We start from the raw sequence: 10,636 nt of genomic DNA on the forward strand, positions 1-10,636 counted from the left end.
GCGGGAGACTGGATACATGTATATGTATGGCTGAAAATTTTTTAAAAAGAGTAGATAAAAAAGATTGCTCTCTTCCTGCCTAATATGACTTAAAGCAAGTCTCAAAAGGATACAAGTACTGCTGAATTATTTAAGTGTATCTTCCTTCCTCCCCCATCCTTCCTTCCTTTTCCCTCCTTCCTCTTCCTTTTTTTCTACTTCTTCTTTGCCAGTATTTTTGGCATAGTTCTGCTTTGTTCACTCTGTGCTGATATTTGTAGTTTAAAGCTCATCGGGAGGCAACTCTTCTTCATTCTTTTGTCTGAACTCTGTGTTAAAAGTACAAAGTACTGACAATAGTTTATACTTGTAGACTTCTACCTGACTTTAAATCTAAATTTAAAAATTTTCCATGTACTGCCAGATCACTGCTTGTGTAGATAACTTTGCGTATGTAAATGTTTACATAGTTTGTAGGAATTATTTTTATTTGCATGCAATTAATTTTTTGTGCAAAAGTGGTTTATTTCTGGCCATAAATTATAACCGTGCATGAAGAAATCACAGTGTATTTCAGCATTAGTATGTAATTAAAGTAACAGGTGCTAGGGTACTTTGGGTTTTGGACAGAAAGAGACCAAAATGTTGGTGTTGGCTTTGCCCTCATCTGGCTATGTCAGTTAAGTCAATTACCTTTCCTTCTCTTAGCTCCTCACAAGTAGGATGAGCAGATGGACTTGCTGAGGCTCTGTGAAGGTGATAAGTCACTAGTCTGGTACCTCTGGTACCTGGTATTTTATTCCATTTCTCAGGCTGTCACACAGAAAGTGACTAGAGATACATCAATATATAGGAGTTGCCAGATGCTGCCATTTCCAATGACATTCAGTATCTTGTTGGCTGAATAAACACACAGCATGATCTGGGGATAAAATGTTGTTTTTACGGCCATTGTTATGACGGAATTCTGTAGGGAGCTTTCAAAGTCTCTGGAGGATTGTTTATTAGGTGATATTTTGACTGAAACTATTTTCTGCAGTTTCTACTGTCTATAGTAATAAAGAGAGAAACATATACTATACTAATTCTACAGTTTCAGGGCTCAGGGAAAATGGGGTTGGCTTAAATTATGAGCCCCAGTTTAAGAGAAACAGGAAAATGGGATAGGATTAAACAGTTCTCAGCTTATTAAAAAATCAAGCTCAGCTAATTTTGCAAGGAAGGAGCTCTAAAATTAAAAATGAAGAAATTGAGTAGAAATGTGGCCTGAGTCGATGGTAGCATTATTCCAACTGTTGGTATCAGGGTGCGTGTGTGCCAAGTCACTTCATTTCAGTTGCTCAGTCGTGTCCAACTCTTTGCGACCCCATGAACTGTAGCATGCCAGGCCTTCCTGTCCATCACCAACTCCCAGAGTTTATCCAAACTCATGTCCATTGAGTCGGTGATGCCATCCAATCATCTCATCCTCTGTCGTCCCCTTCTCCTCCTGCCCTCAATCTTTTCCAGCATCAGGGTCTTTTCAAATGAGTCAGCTCTTCGCATCAGATGGCCAAAATATTGGAGTTTCTGCTTCAACATCAGTTCTTCCAGTGAACACCCAGGACTGATTTCCCTTGTGTCCAACTCTTTGCAACCCTGTGGACTTTAGCCCGCCAGGCTTCTCTGTCCATGAGATTCCCCAGGTAAGAATCCTGAAATAGGTTTCCATGCCCTCCTCCAATTAAAAATGAGGAACTTGTGTAGAAATGTGGCCTAAGTCAATGGCAGCATCATTCCTACTGTTGATATCAGCAAGAGTCCCCAAATATTAAGGATTAACTGTAATACATTTGGTAGATATAATAAGTGTAGTTTCTAATATTCTGGTAAAAAATCAGAGAAATACATAGAATCACTTGTGGAAATTAATATCTGAATATCCAGCCCTACCCAAGAACTATCAAACCAAAATACCTGGGTTGAACCTTAGCTAGTGTGTTTTTTTTTTTTTTTTTTACTTTAAATATTGTATTGGTTTTGCCATATATCAAAATGAATCTGCCACAGGTATACATGAGCTAGTGTGGTTTGACAAGATTCCATGGTGATTCTAGCCTCTGATCACCAGACTCTAGGGATGATTCCTCTTCTTAAAAATTCAGAGCAGGGGAACCTCCGAAATCACTGATTTGGATGCTTGGTTTCTTTAAGACCCTGGCTTATCTCTAAGTAGATTAAGGAGGGTTTCCTGGGCAGCTTGCCTGCTAGGTGGTGAGCTCCCTGGAGACAGGGAGCCAATCTCAGTCAACTCTGAGTCATGGAGACCAGCACAGTTGCCTACCCTACTGTTGGGTTCAGTTAGATGGTTCTGTGACTTCATGGGGCATGAAGATTGTAAAATATGTGATTTAAGGGCAATCATTTCAGAGAAAAGCACTCTTTATATCTTTTGAAATATAATATTTATTATCTTTTGGCCACACTGTGTGGCATATGGGATCTTCGTTCCCCAATGCAGGGATCGAACCTGCCTTGGGAATGCAGGGTCTTAACTACTGAACCACCAGGGAAATGTCTCCTTATCTTGTTTAGAAATATGTTCTTCCCAGATGCTTAAGGAATAGTAATAGAGCTTATCCATCATTTTATAAAAAGACATTTTATACTATTTTCAAATAAGCATTTTATGTGATTCTCCAAACAGCCTTGCAAGGTGTACGTCTGAAAAGCTTCCTGTACAGGCAGCCTGTGCTCAAATCCCAACTTGGCTACCTATCAGTTGTGTGTTCTTGGCCAGCTTAGTTCATTTCTCCAAGCCTGAGTTTCTTCATCTAAGAACTGAGGGCTACCTGCCTCATTGTTTTACTGTTAATTCAATAATCAGACACTTGTGTGCTTGAGTCAGCTTGCATTAATTTCGAGAAGCAATTGTTAGACTGTTAGTAGCTTGAAGTTGGCTGTGGTGGAAGAATTTACACCATAGGCATTGGCAGGTGGACATCCCTCCTCTCCACCAGGAAACTGATTTACCAGTCCACTACGGGGTGTAAAGCCTGGCACACAGACCTCTGCAAGTGCTGGGCATTGGTATTCAGCCCACAAGGTGTCAACGGAGCGAGGGCTTAATGGCTAAACAGCTCTAGGGGTATCAGTTGTCTGAGTGGCTTGATAAAGAATGCGCCTGTTGATGAAATTACGTTTAGCAGCTACTCATTACAAAGCAGAATGTACTAAATGTCCCAGAGAATAACTCTTGGCATAGGTAAATCAATCAGTTAAGAGTTTTATGATGTGAATTAAGTTTCTGCACAGTCTTTGTTGACTTGGATGCTGGTCCATAAACTCAACCTTTAGACACTTTAACACAAGAGGCCTTTCTGTTCCACAATTAATTTCTACTAGTTCATGGTCTCCTCATATTTGCAATTTGAATTATTTTCAATACATGTAGCATCATACTAAACAACCAAAGCTCAGAGCAGCAGCTACTATACATTTCTTTCTTATTGATCTTGTGGACACTGAGTAGTCTGTATTGAATTAATCTATTTCATTTCTTCAGTGCTAAATATTTTTTGTTAGTGCTGCCTGGCTATTTTCTAACTGAGGGAGTTTCTCTGTACAATATAGCTATTCTGTAATTTTGCTCCTGGTAAGTTTCTCTAATTCATGTGAGATCATAGTATGACTACTTGTGAAGTACACAGAGGAAGGAAACTATATTTATTGTGACCATATGTTCCAGATTATCCAAGACAGTTCCAATTTTACATAATTTCATTCACTTCAATTAAGAAGACGCATTATATGTCAAATCATTATCTAACTTTTTACCCATTTAGACTCTAATATGAATGAATTCATATATTATAAAAACAGTGTAATTTCTTAACATGAAAGTAGATGATTTATATGAAGATCATCTAAAGGTGTGACACCTAATTCACATTGTTATATATTTAATACTTCTCAAGTATTGAAAAGAATAAAGTTACCGAATATTAAAACTGTCTTGGCAAATTAAGCACCCATAGTCACATACATGGCCTTGGGTTTGGTAATGGAACATGATCCATGTAATGCATAGTCAAGCATGAAGGGCTATCTGATAATGATCAAAGGATTACGTTTGATAATCCATCAGAAAAAGAACTAAAGCAAATCTTTATATGGATACCTTATTTTGGAAAGTTAAAGTATAAAGCTTTCATTAGAGCAAAAAACCCCAAAATGATTAATTTTGATATATGGAATAATCTGTGGATTTCCCTGGTGGCTCAGGGATAAAGAATCTGCCTGCCAAAGCAGGAGACTCGAATTTGATCCCTAGGCTGGGAAGATCCCCTGGAGGAGGAAATGGCAACCGACTCTAGTATCTTGCCTGGGAAATCCCATGGACAGAGGAGCCTGGCGGACTACAGTCCATGGGGTCTCAAAGAGTTGGATGTGACTGAGTGGCTAAAAAACAGCAACAAATAATCTTTGGGAAACGTGGCCACTTTTTAAGAAATACCTTTCCCCCACTCAGAAAAGTTTGTGAGATTAGAAAGCAAAAAGTCCTATATTGCTTACTGGGTTAGCAAAAGAGGCTGTCTTAGAAGGGAACGTGGTGCTTTGCACAACGGGAAGTTAGTCTCAGTAAAGGGAAAAGAGAAACAAACAAAGTAGTGGAGATGGGCGAGGTTACGGGGGAGAAAATTCACATTATTTTGGTCACAGTTATGTCCTAAGGACTGTTTAATGGAGTTGGACATATCTTTAAGTTTTGATTTTCAGAGCCATCTTGCAAGGCAGGTAATATCACCAACTGTCATGATTGCCTACATTGTGGAGCTGCCAGAATTTGAATTTAGGTCTGTCGGATTTCAAAATCCACACTCTTTCTGGGACACTCCACGGCCTCCCAGCCACTGGCTGGGCCTCTGTGATGGGCCAGCTCCTTTGCAGGCAACTTCTCATTTTAGACTCAGGAAAACAGTTAAGATTTTTTTCAGACAAGCATGTTTCATTTATATATAATATCACAATTTTAATTCTCAAAAGCTCTTTCCTTTTATCCAGATGCTCCTTTATAAGATTTTTATTCTTAAAGATGAAACCCATGCTACTCATAATAGCAGAGTTGCAAAGCAGAGAGCAGAGAAAAACAGCCTGAATGGCATCTTAGAACTATCATTTGGCTGGCTGATCTCAATAATTTACACCTAGTTGAGCAGCGCAACCTAACCCATGCTTTCCAGCCTGGTCCTGCCCTTAGATTGACCCAGGGAATCCATAAGATCACCAATTCGTGAGTCTCATGACTGGAGATTTGATTTCAGCTACTCTGGAGTGAGCCTAGGAGTGTGTGCTTCTCGGTTCCCCACAGTCTCTGAGCCTTTCTCACGCACAAAGTAGCCATGAACACACACGTCTCCCAGGACCATGGTGGCATGTGAGCTGGTGGGGGCACAGCACCTGGGTGGTGCTTGGCACGCCTGCCAGTGTAGATGGGCTTCCCTGGCAGCTCAGACGGCAAAGCGCCGGCCTACAATGTGGGAGACCCGGGTTCAACTCCTGGGTCAAGACGATCTCCTGGAGAAGGCAGTGGCAACCCATTCCAGTATCCTTGCCTGGAAAATCCTATGGACGGACGAACCCAGTAGGCTACAGTCCTTGGGGCCGCAAAGAGCTGGACACGACTGAGTGACTTCACTTTCACCAGTGCAGGTAATCCACAGCAGACGGTGACCCTAGTGTTCAAAACATGGCCTCGGCTTTATGGCAATACCTTTTAAAAAATGTTGTAGGTGGTGCATGCTATCTTCATTCCTCCTTAAGTTTTTATTTGTCTTGAGTTTTTATTTCTTGAGGACAACCCTCTTCCAAAGCTAGGATGAACCTAATCAGTCCAAGCTGGCCACATGCTGTCTGGGTGCTGTGATGAAATGCCAAAAGCATTCTTAGGTGGTTGTTACTGTTTGGTTGCTGAGTCGTGTCTGCTTCTTCTGCGACCCACGGACTGAATCATTTCGGCCCCCTGAGTATCAGCCCTGGAAATGGAACATTTTGGATTAATGATGTTTAATATTCCTTTTCCTCCGACATCCCATGACCCTGTGGTCTTTACTCTGCCCCACAGCCACCCTTGGGATGCACTTACACATAGTACACAAGTCACACCTACCTGAGTTAGAAGAGAGGAGTCAGAGGCCAGAGAGCGAGTGTCAGCCCCTGGCTGTGAAGTTCTAGACAACTCTGGACAAGTTGCCTCATCTGCGGAAAGGAAGAGAATTAAGCCCAGGGGTCTCTATGCGCCCTCTGCACTCCAGCCTCAGACAACGACGGTGACGAGAGTGGATGAAAATAACCCCAGTGCTCACTGAGGTTCTGAGCTAACACAGACATTATCTCATTTAACCCTCGGCTCCACCTCACCACGTAGTATTAATTCCAGGAAGCAGGTGGTCAGGGTAACGCCTAGTCGCTCAGTCGTGTCTGGCTCTTTGCGACCCCATGGACTGTAGCCCACCAAGCTCCTCTGTCCATGGGCTTCTCCAGGCCAGAATGCTGGAGTGGGTTGCCATGCCCTCCTCCAGGGGATCTTCCCATCCAAGGGATCAAATCCAGGTCTCCTGCATTGTAGGCAGATTTTTTACTGCCTGAGCCACCAGGGAAGTGATCGGGGCAAGGTTGCTGCATCTGCTCCCAGGGTGAAAACAGCTCCTTTTCCAGGAAACTAAAATGCCTATCATATCAAGAATAAAGATACTTGTAGTCTCTCATTGACTTACTTTTATAATAACTGTGATAATCAATGTTAACTGAGTAACTACTATGGGTGAGAAGCATGCTAAGGAACTTAGTTGCCTTTCCTTAAATTAATTTTTATCAGAATTTATCCATTCATTCTATGAGTAGCTGTAGCCTTTATTTTTTAAGGCACATGAAATATAAGAGGAAACAGAAACACTGAGTTTCTGATATCATGAAACATTTTTATTATGATTCCCATTTTATAGATGAGAAAACTGACATTTCACAAGGTTAACTAACTTACCTGAGATCATACAATAAGTAAACGGTAGAGACTGGAGCAAGCTGCTCTGTGTTACCCCAAAGTCTATGCTCTTGGCCACATAAGCCATGACTGGATGTGTAATACCACAAAGCAAGAAGAAAAAGACCGGGGACTTCCCAAACATAGGCATCTAAACTTTTAGCAAGAGTTTTAAGCATCCAACTTCCTTATTCAGTGGAGGAATTGCAAAAATGTTAGCATCATGCGTGTTGTTGCTGCTGCTGCTAAGTCGCTTCAGTCGTGTCCGACTCTGTGTGACCCCATAGACGGCAGCCCACCAGGCTCCCCCGTCCCTGGGATTCTCCAGGCAAGAACACTGGAGTGGGTCGCCATTTCCTTCTCCAATGCATGAAAGTGAAAAGTAAAGTGAAGTCGCTCAGTCGTGTCCGTGTTAGCGGATCAAAATTCATGGACCCCTTTCCCATATTTCCATACATTTCCAGCGTAGGAGGCATAGCTACTCCTATTTAGACGGGGAGTAAGAATTTGGGCCGAGAACAGGATGTGAAGCTCTGGTCCACATTCTCCGTGACCTTCTGACACTTAGTGTTTCCCTGCCCTTCACTCCTTGGAAGAAGCTTGATGGCGTGACCTGGAGTGACTCAGAGAACGCACTGTAATATCTGGCTGTGCTCTCTGTGGATTATTTCTTGGCCGGGGAGGCAGGACAGACCACAGATTTAGACTGCACACATGCATTTGAATCTGTAGTGGAGTCCTGGAGGAAAAACAGGAATTGTGTGCAATGTGTCAGGACAAAAATGTCTTGGAATTGCTTGAAGTAATTATAATCATACTAGCTTGTTTCCCCCGAAATCAAATGCAGAAAGTAAAGCGAAGAAGGCAGCTTGGTGCATAGACATTGTTCCTTTTCTTAGCCAAAAACTTAGACCGGAAATAATGACAGTTACCACTTTTTTTTTTTTTCCCCTGCTAACCTCAATTTGTCCTCATTTGAAGCATTAAAATTTATGAACAGTGTTAATGGAAAGCTTTTTAGTCTAAGTATGTGGTTGCTATCTCTTTAACCTCTCACCCCACCTCCACAAGACGAAAATCGGTCTCACAAAGCTTTAAGAGGAAGGATAGATCATGTGAATATTCTCTTTCCATTCTGTATCTCTTTCCCTCTGTATTTTCACATTACTTCTCTTGGCTGCTGTTCCATTAATGGCATTAGAGTTTTTGTTTTTCTGATCTAAGGATGAAGAATTAGACCCGTTATATCTGGTAATTTATCAAACAGCATCTCTGTCACAAAGAACATTTTTTTTCCTCACCTTTTCTCTGGGTTCCTGGCAGCTCGTCTCACCCTGCCAGGGGGAGATTGAACACTTTAATCTTTTGACGAGTTCACATCAGAAGATTTTCGCCACATGCCTCTAAGATTTCACCTCATGAGAAGTTCCCCTTCAAGTCCATTGTTTTGCCTCTTCCCAGGACCTTTTGAGTTTCGTCATGGCATCATATGTTGCTGTAGACTTTGTCCCCTTTGAAGCATTTACAGACGCTTTCACCAGTCTCTTTAGAAAGAAAAAGGTTGTTGGTGGTGGTAGGAGGAGGGGTTTGGAAATCCCTCAACAGCCCGAAGATGCTCTCTGAATAATTCAGGACGCCCTGGGAGGCATCGCTAATGCCCAACACCGCGGGCCCGGAGTAACTGTTAACGCTCTGATTTCTGGTCTCCAGGGGAAAGAATCGTAGTGGAAGTGGTGGGCTCATCTCCCCCCAGAAACACATGCGTGAGAGGGTGTGAAGCTTTCTGGATGCAGCTTAGCATAGCCTGGGAAACTGACATCCCCACCAAGGCCCCTCCCCGGCAGATTCCATGAGAAGTGCTGAGTATTGGGACAGGAGCCCCTCTGAGCTGCTCCAGCCACTCTAATGCGTCTCACGATTATCTTAGGTCAGGTTGGAGCAGATAGTTCTGGAAGGAAGAGGAAGACTTTATCAGCCCCTTCTGTCTAGCACAGTGGCGAAGGCACAGAGAGAGGCCAAGCTGTGTGAGGCCCACGGTCCCACCCAGGGCCAGACAGGGCGTCAAGGCAGCCGGCCACCTTGCTTTAAGGGCCTCTCCTTAAGGAGGAGCATCTCACAGAAACATGCCCAGAGTTTCCCTTGTGAGCCCACAGGCAGCGGAGGCTCTGGGACAGCATTCAGAAGATGGTTCCCATCCATCAGTCAAGCAGCCTCTGGGGGCAGCTCTTTTCCAGTGGGAGCTGGGAGGACCTCTTCCAGTGAAGTCAGCCCCCATCACCAGAGGGATCTATGTGGTCCTTGCTGTTTACTGGGGAGAGTGCCGGCACCCAAACGTCTCTGACGGGGGTGCAGAAGCAGCGCCCAGAAAGAAAGGAAAGGCTGGGACCAAACAGTTTCAGCTTGGTTGTGATACTGGCATAAGTGAGCTACCTGCTTTTTAAATGGGAAAATCAGGAAATACGGTGGCTTTGATGAGACTATTGATCTCATGCCTTGTTGATTATTCCCTTGATTCTGTGTAAGTCCTGTGTAGACGAGTGTCACACGGCAGTGGGGACTCTCGTGAGGAGAAGCCTCCTGTCGGCTGCCCTGAAACAGCTTCTACTTTATCCTGGGCCTCCCTGCCTCAGCCAGCCCTTCAGCAGTTTTCCCTCACAAAAACCATGGCAAAGAATGTGTCAGACAAGAAACTCTGCAGTTAAGTATGGGCTCTGATGGGGAACGTATGTGTGTGTCTTTAAAAATTGATCCTTAATGCTGTAATGCTATAAAAGAGTTGAATGTTTATTGTAGAAGACTTAGCACATACTGATTAACTAACCAAAAAATCCCACCATCCAGTTAAAAGTCTCCCTGATTATTTTCTCTTGCTCCATCCCTTGCAGCAAAAGTGGGGTTTTATCTTGGCCCCTGCTTTATAACCTGCTTTTATTAAAGGTATACATGTATTTCCACGTTTTTAATCTCATTTTGAAGGTTGCATGATATTCCATAATATGGACATGCTCTAATTCATTTAATTATCACCTGTATGGACATTTAGTTTGTCCTCTGTTTAATCGGCAACATTCTGTGATGAATATCCTTTAGCTAAACATTTGGGTGGGGCTTCCCCAGTGGCTCAGTGGTAAAGAATCCGCATGCCCAATGCAGGAGGTGCAGGAGATGTGAGATCCATCCCTGAGTCAGGAAGATCTCCTGGAGGAGGGAAGGGGAACCCACTCCAAGATTCTTGCCTGGAGAATCCCATGGACAAAGGAGTCTGGTGGGCTACAGTCCACGGGGTGTCAAAGAGTTGGACACGACTGAAGTGAGTGAGCAGGCACACACACATTTGGGCTCACTCAGTGGTATGCTGAAAATGCTTTCTGGAACTTGTGGGGAAAAGGCCCCAGCTGTAGCATTTGCTGACTTTCTGGGGTTCAAGTGCATATATCTCTCCTGAAAAAAGTGAAAGTCACTCAGTCGTGTCCAACTCTTTGAGACCCCCTGGACTATAGAGTCCTTTCCCTGCTCCAGGAGATCTTCCCAACCCAGGGATCGAACCCAGGTCTCCCCCATTGCAGGCGGATTCTTTACCAGCTGAGCCACCAGGGAAGCCCTGTGACCCATTTCAGTGAGTGTGGAGTTGGGAGT

General features: G+C 43.4%; 1 long non-coding RNA gene across 1 annotated transcript; it reads right to left on the minus strand.

Annotated features, from left to right (window-relative positions):
• Positions 1–447: 447 nt before the first annotated feature.
• LOC101908095 (uncharacterized) lies at positions 448–8,891 on the minus strand. The gene is made up of 3 exons (XR_235943.5): positions 8,302–8,891; positions 6,128–6,216; positions 448–5,993 (listed from the first exon to the last, which is right to left on the minus strand). It is a non-coding gene; the product is annotated as an uncharacterized lncRNA (long non-coding RNA).
• Positions 8,892–10,636: the final 1,745 nt, after the last annotated feature.

Source organism: Bos taurus, chromosome 9, assembly GCF_002263795.3.
Source record: "Bos taurus isolate L1 Dominette 01449 registration number 42190680 breed Hereford chromosome 9, ARS-UCD2.0, whole genome shotgun sequence".
NCBI lineage: Eukaryota > Metazoa > Chordata > Mammalia > Artiodactyla > Bovidae > Bos > Bos taurus.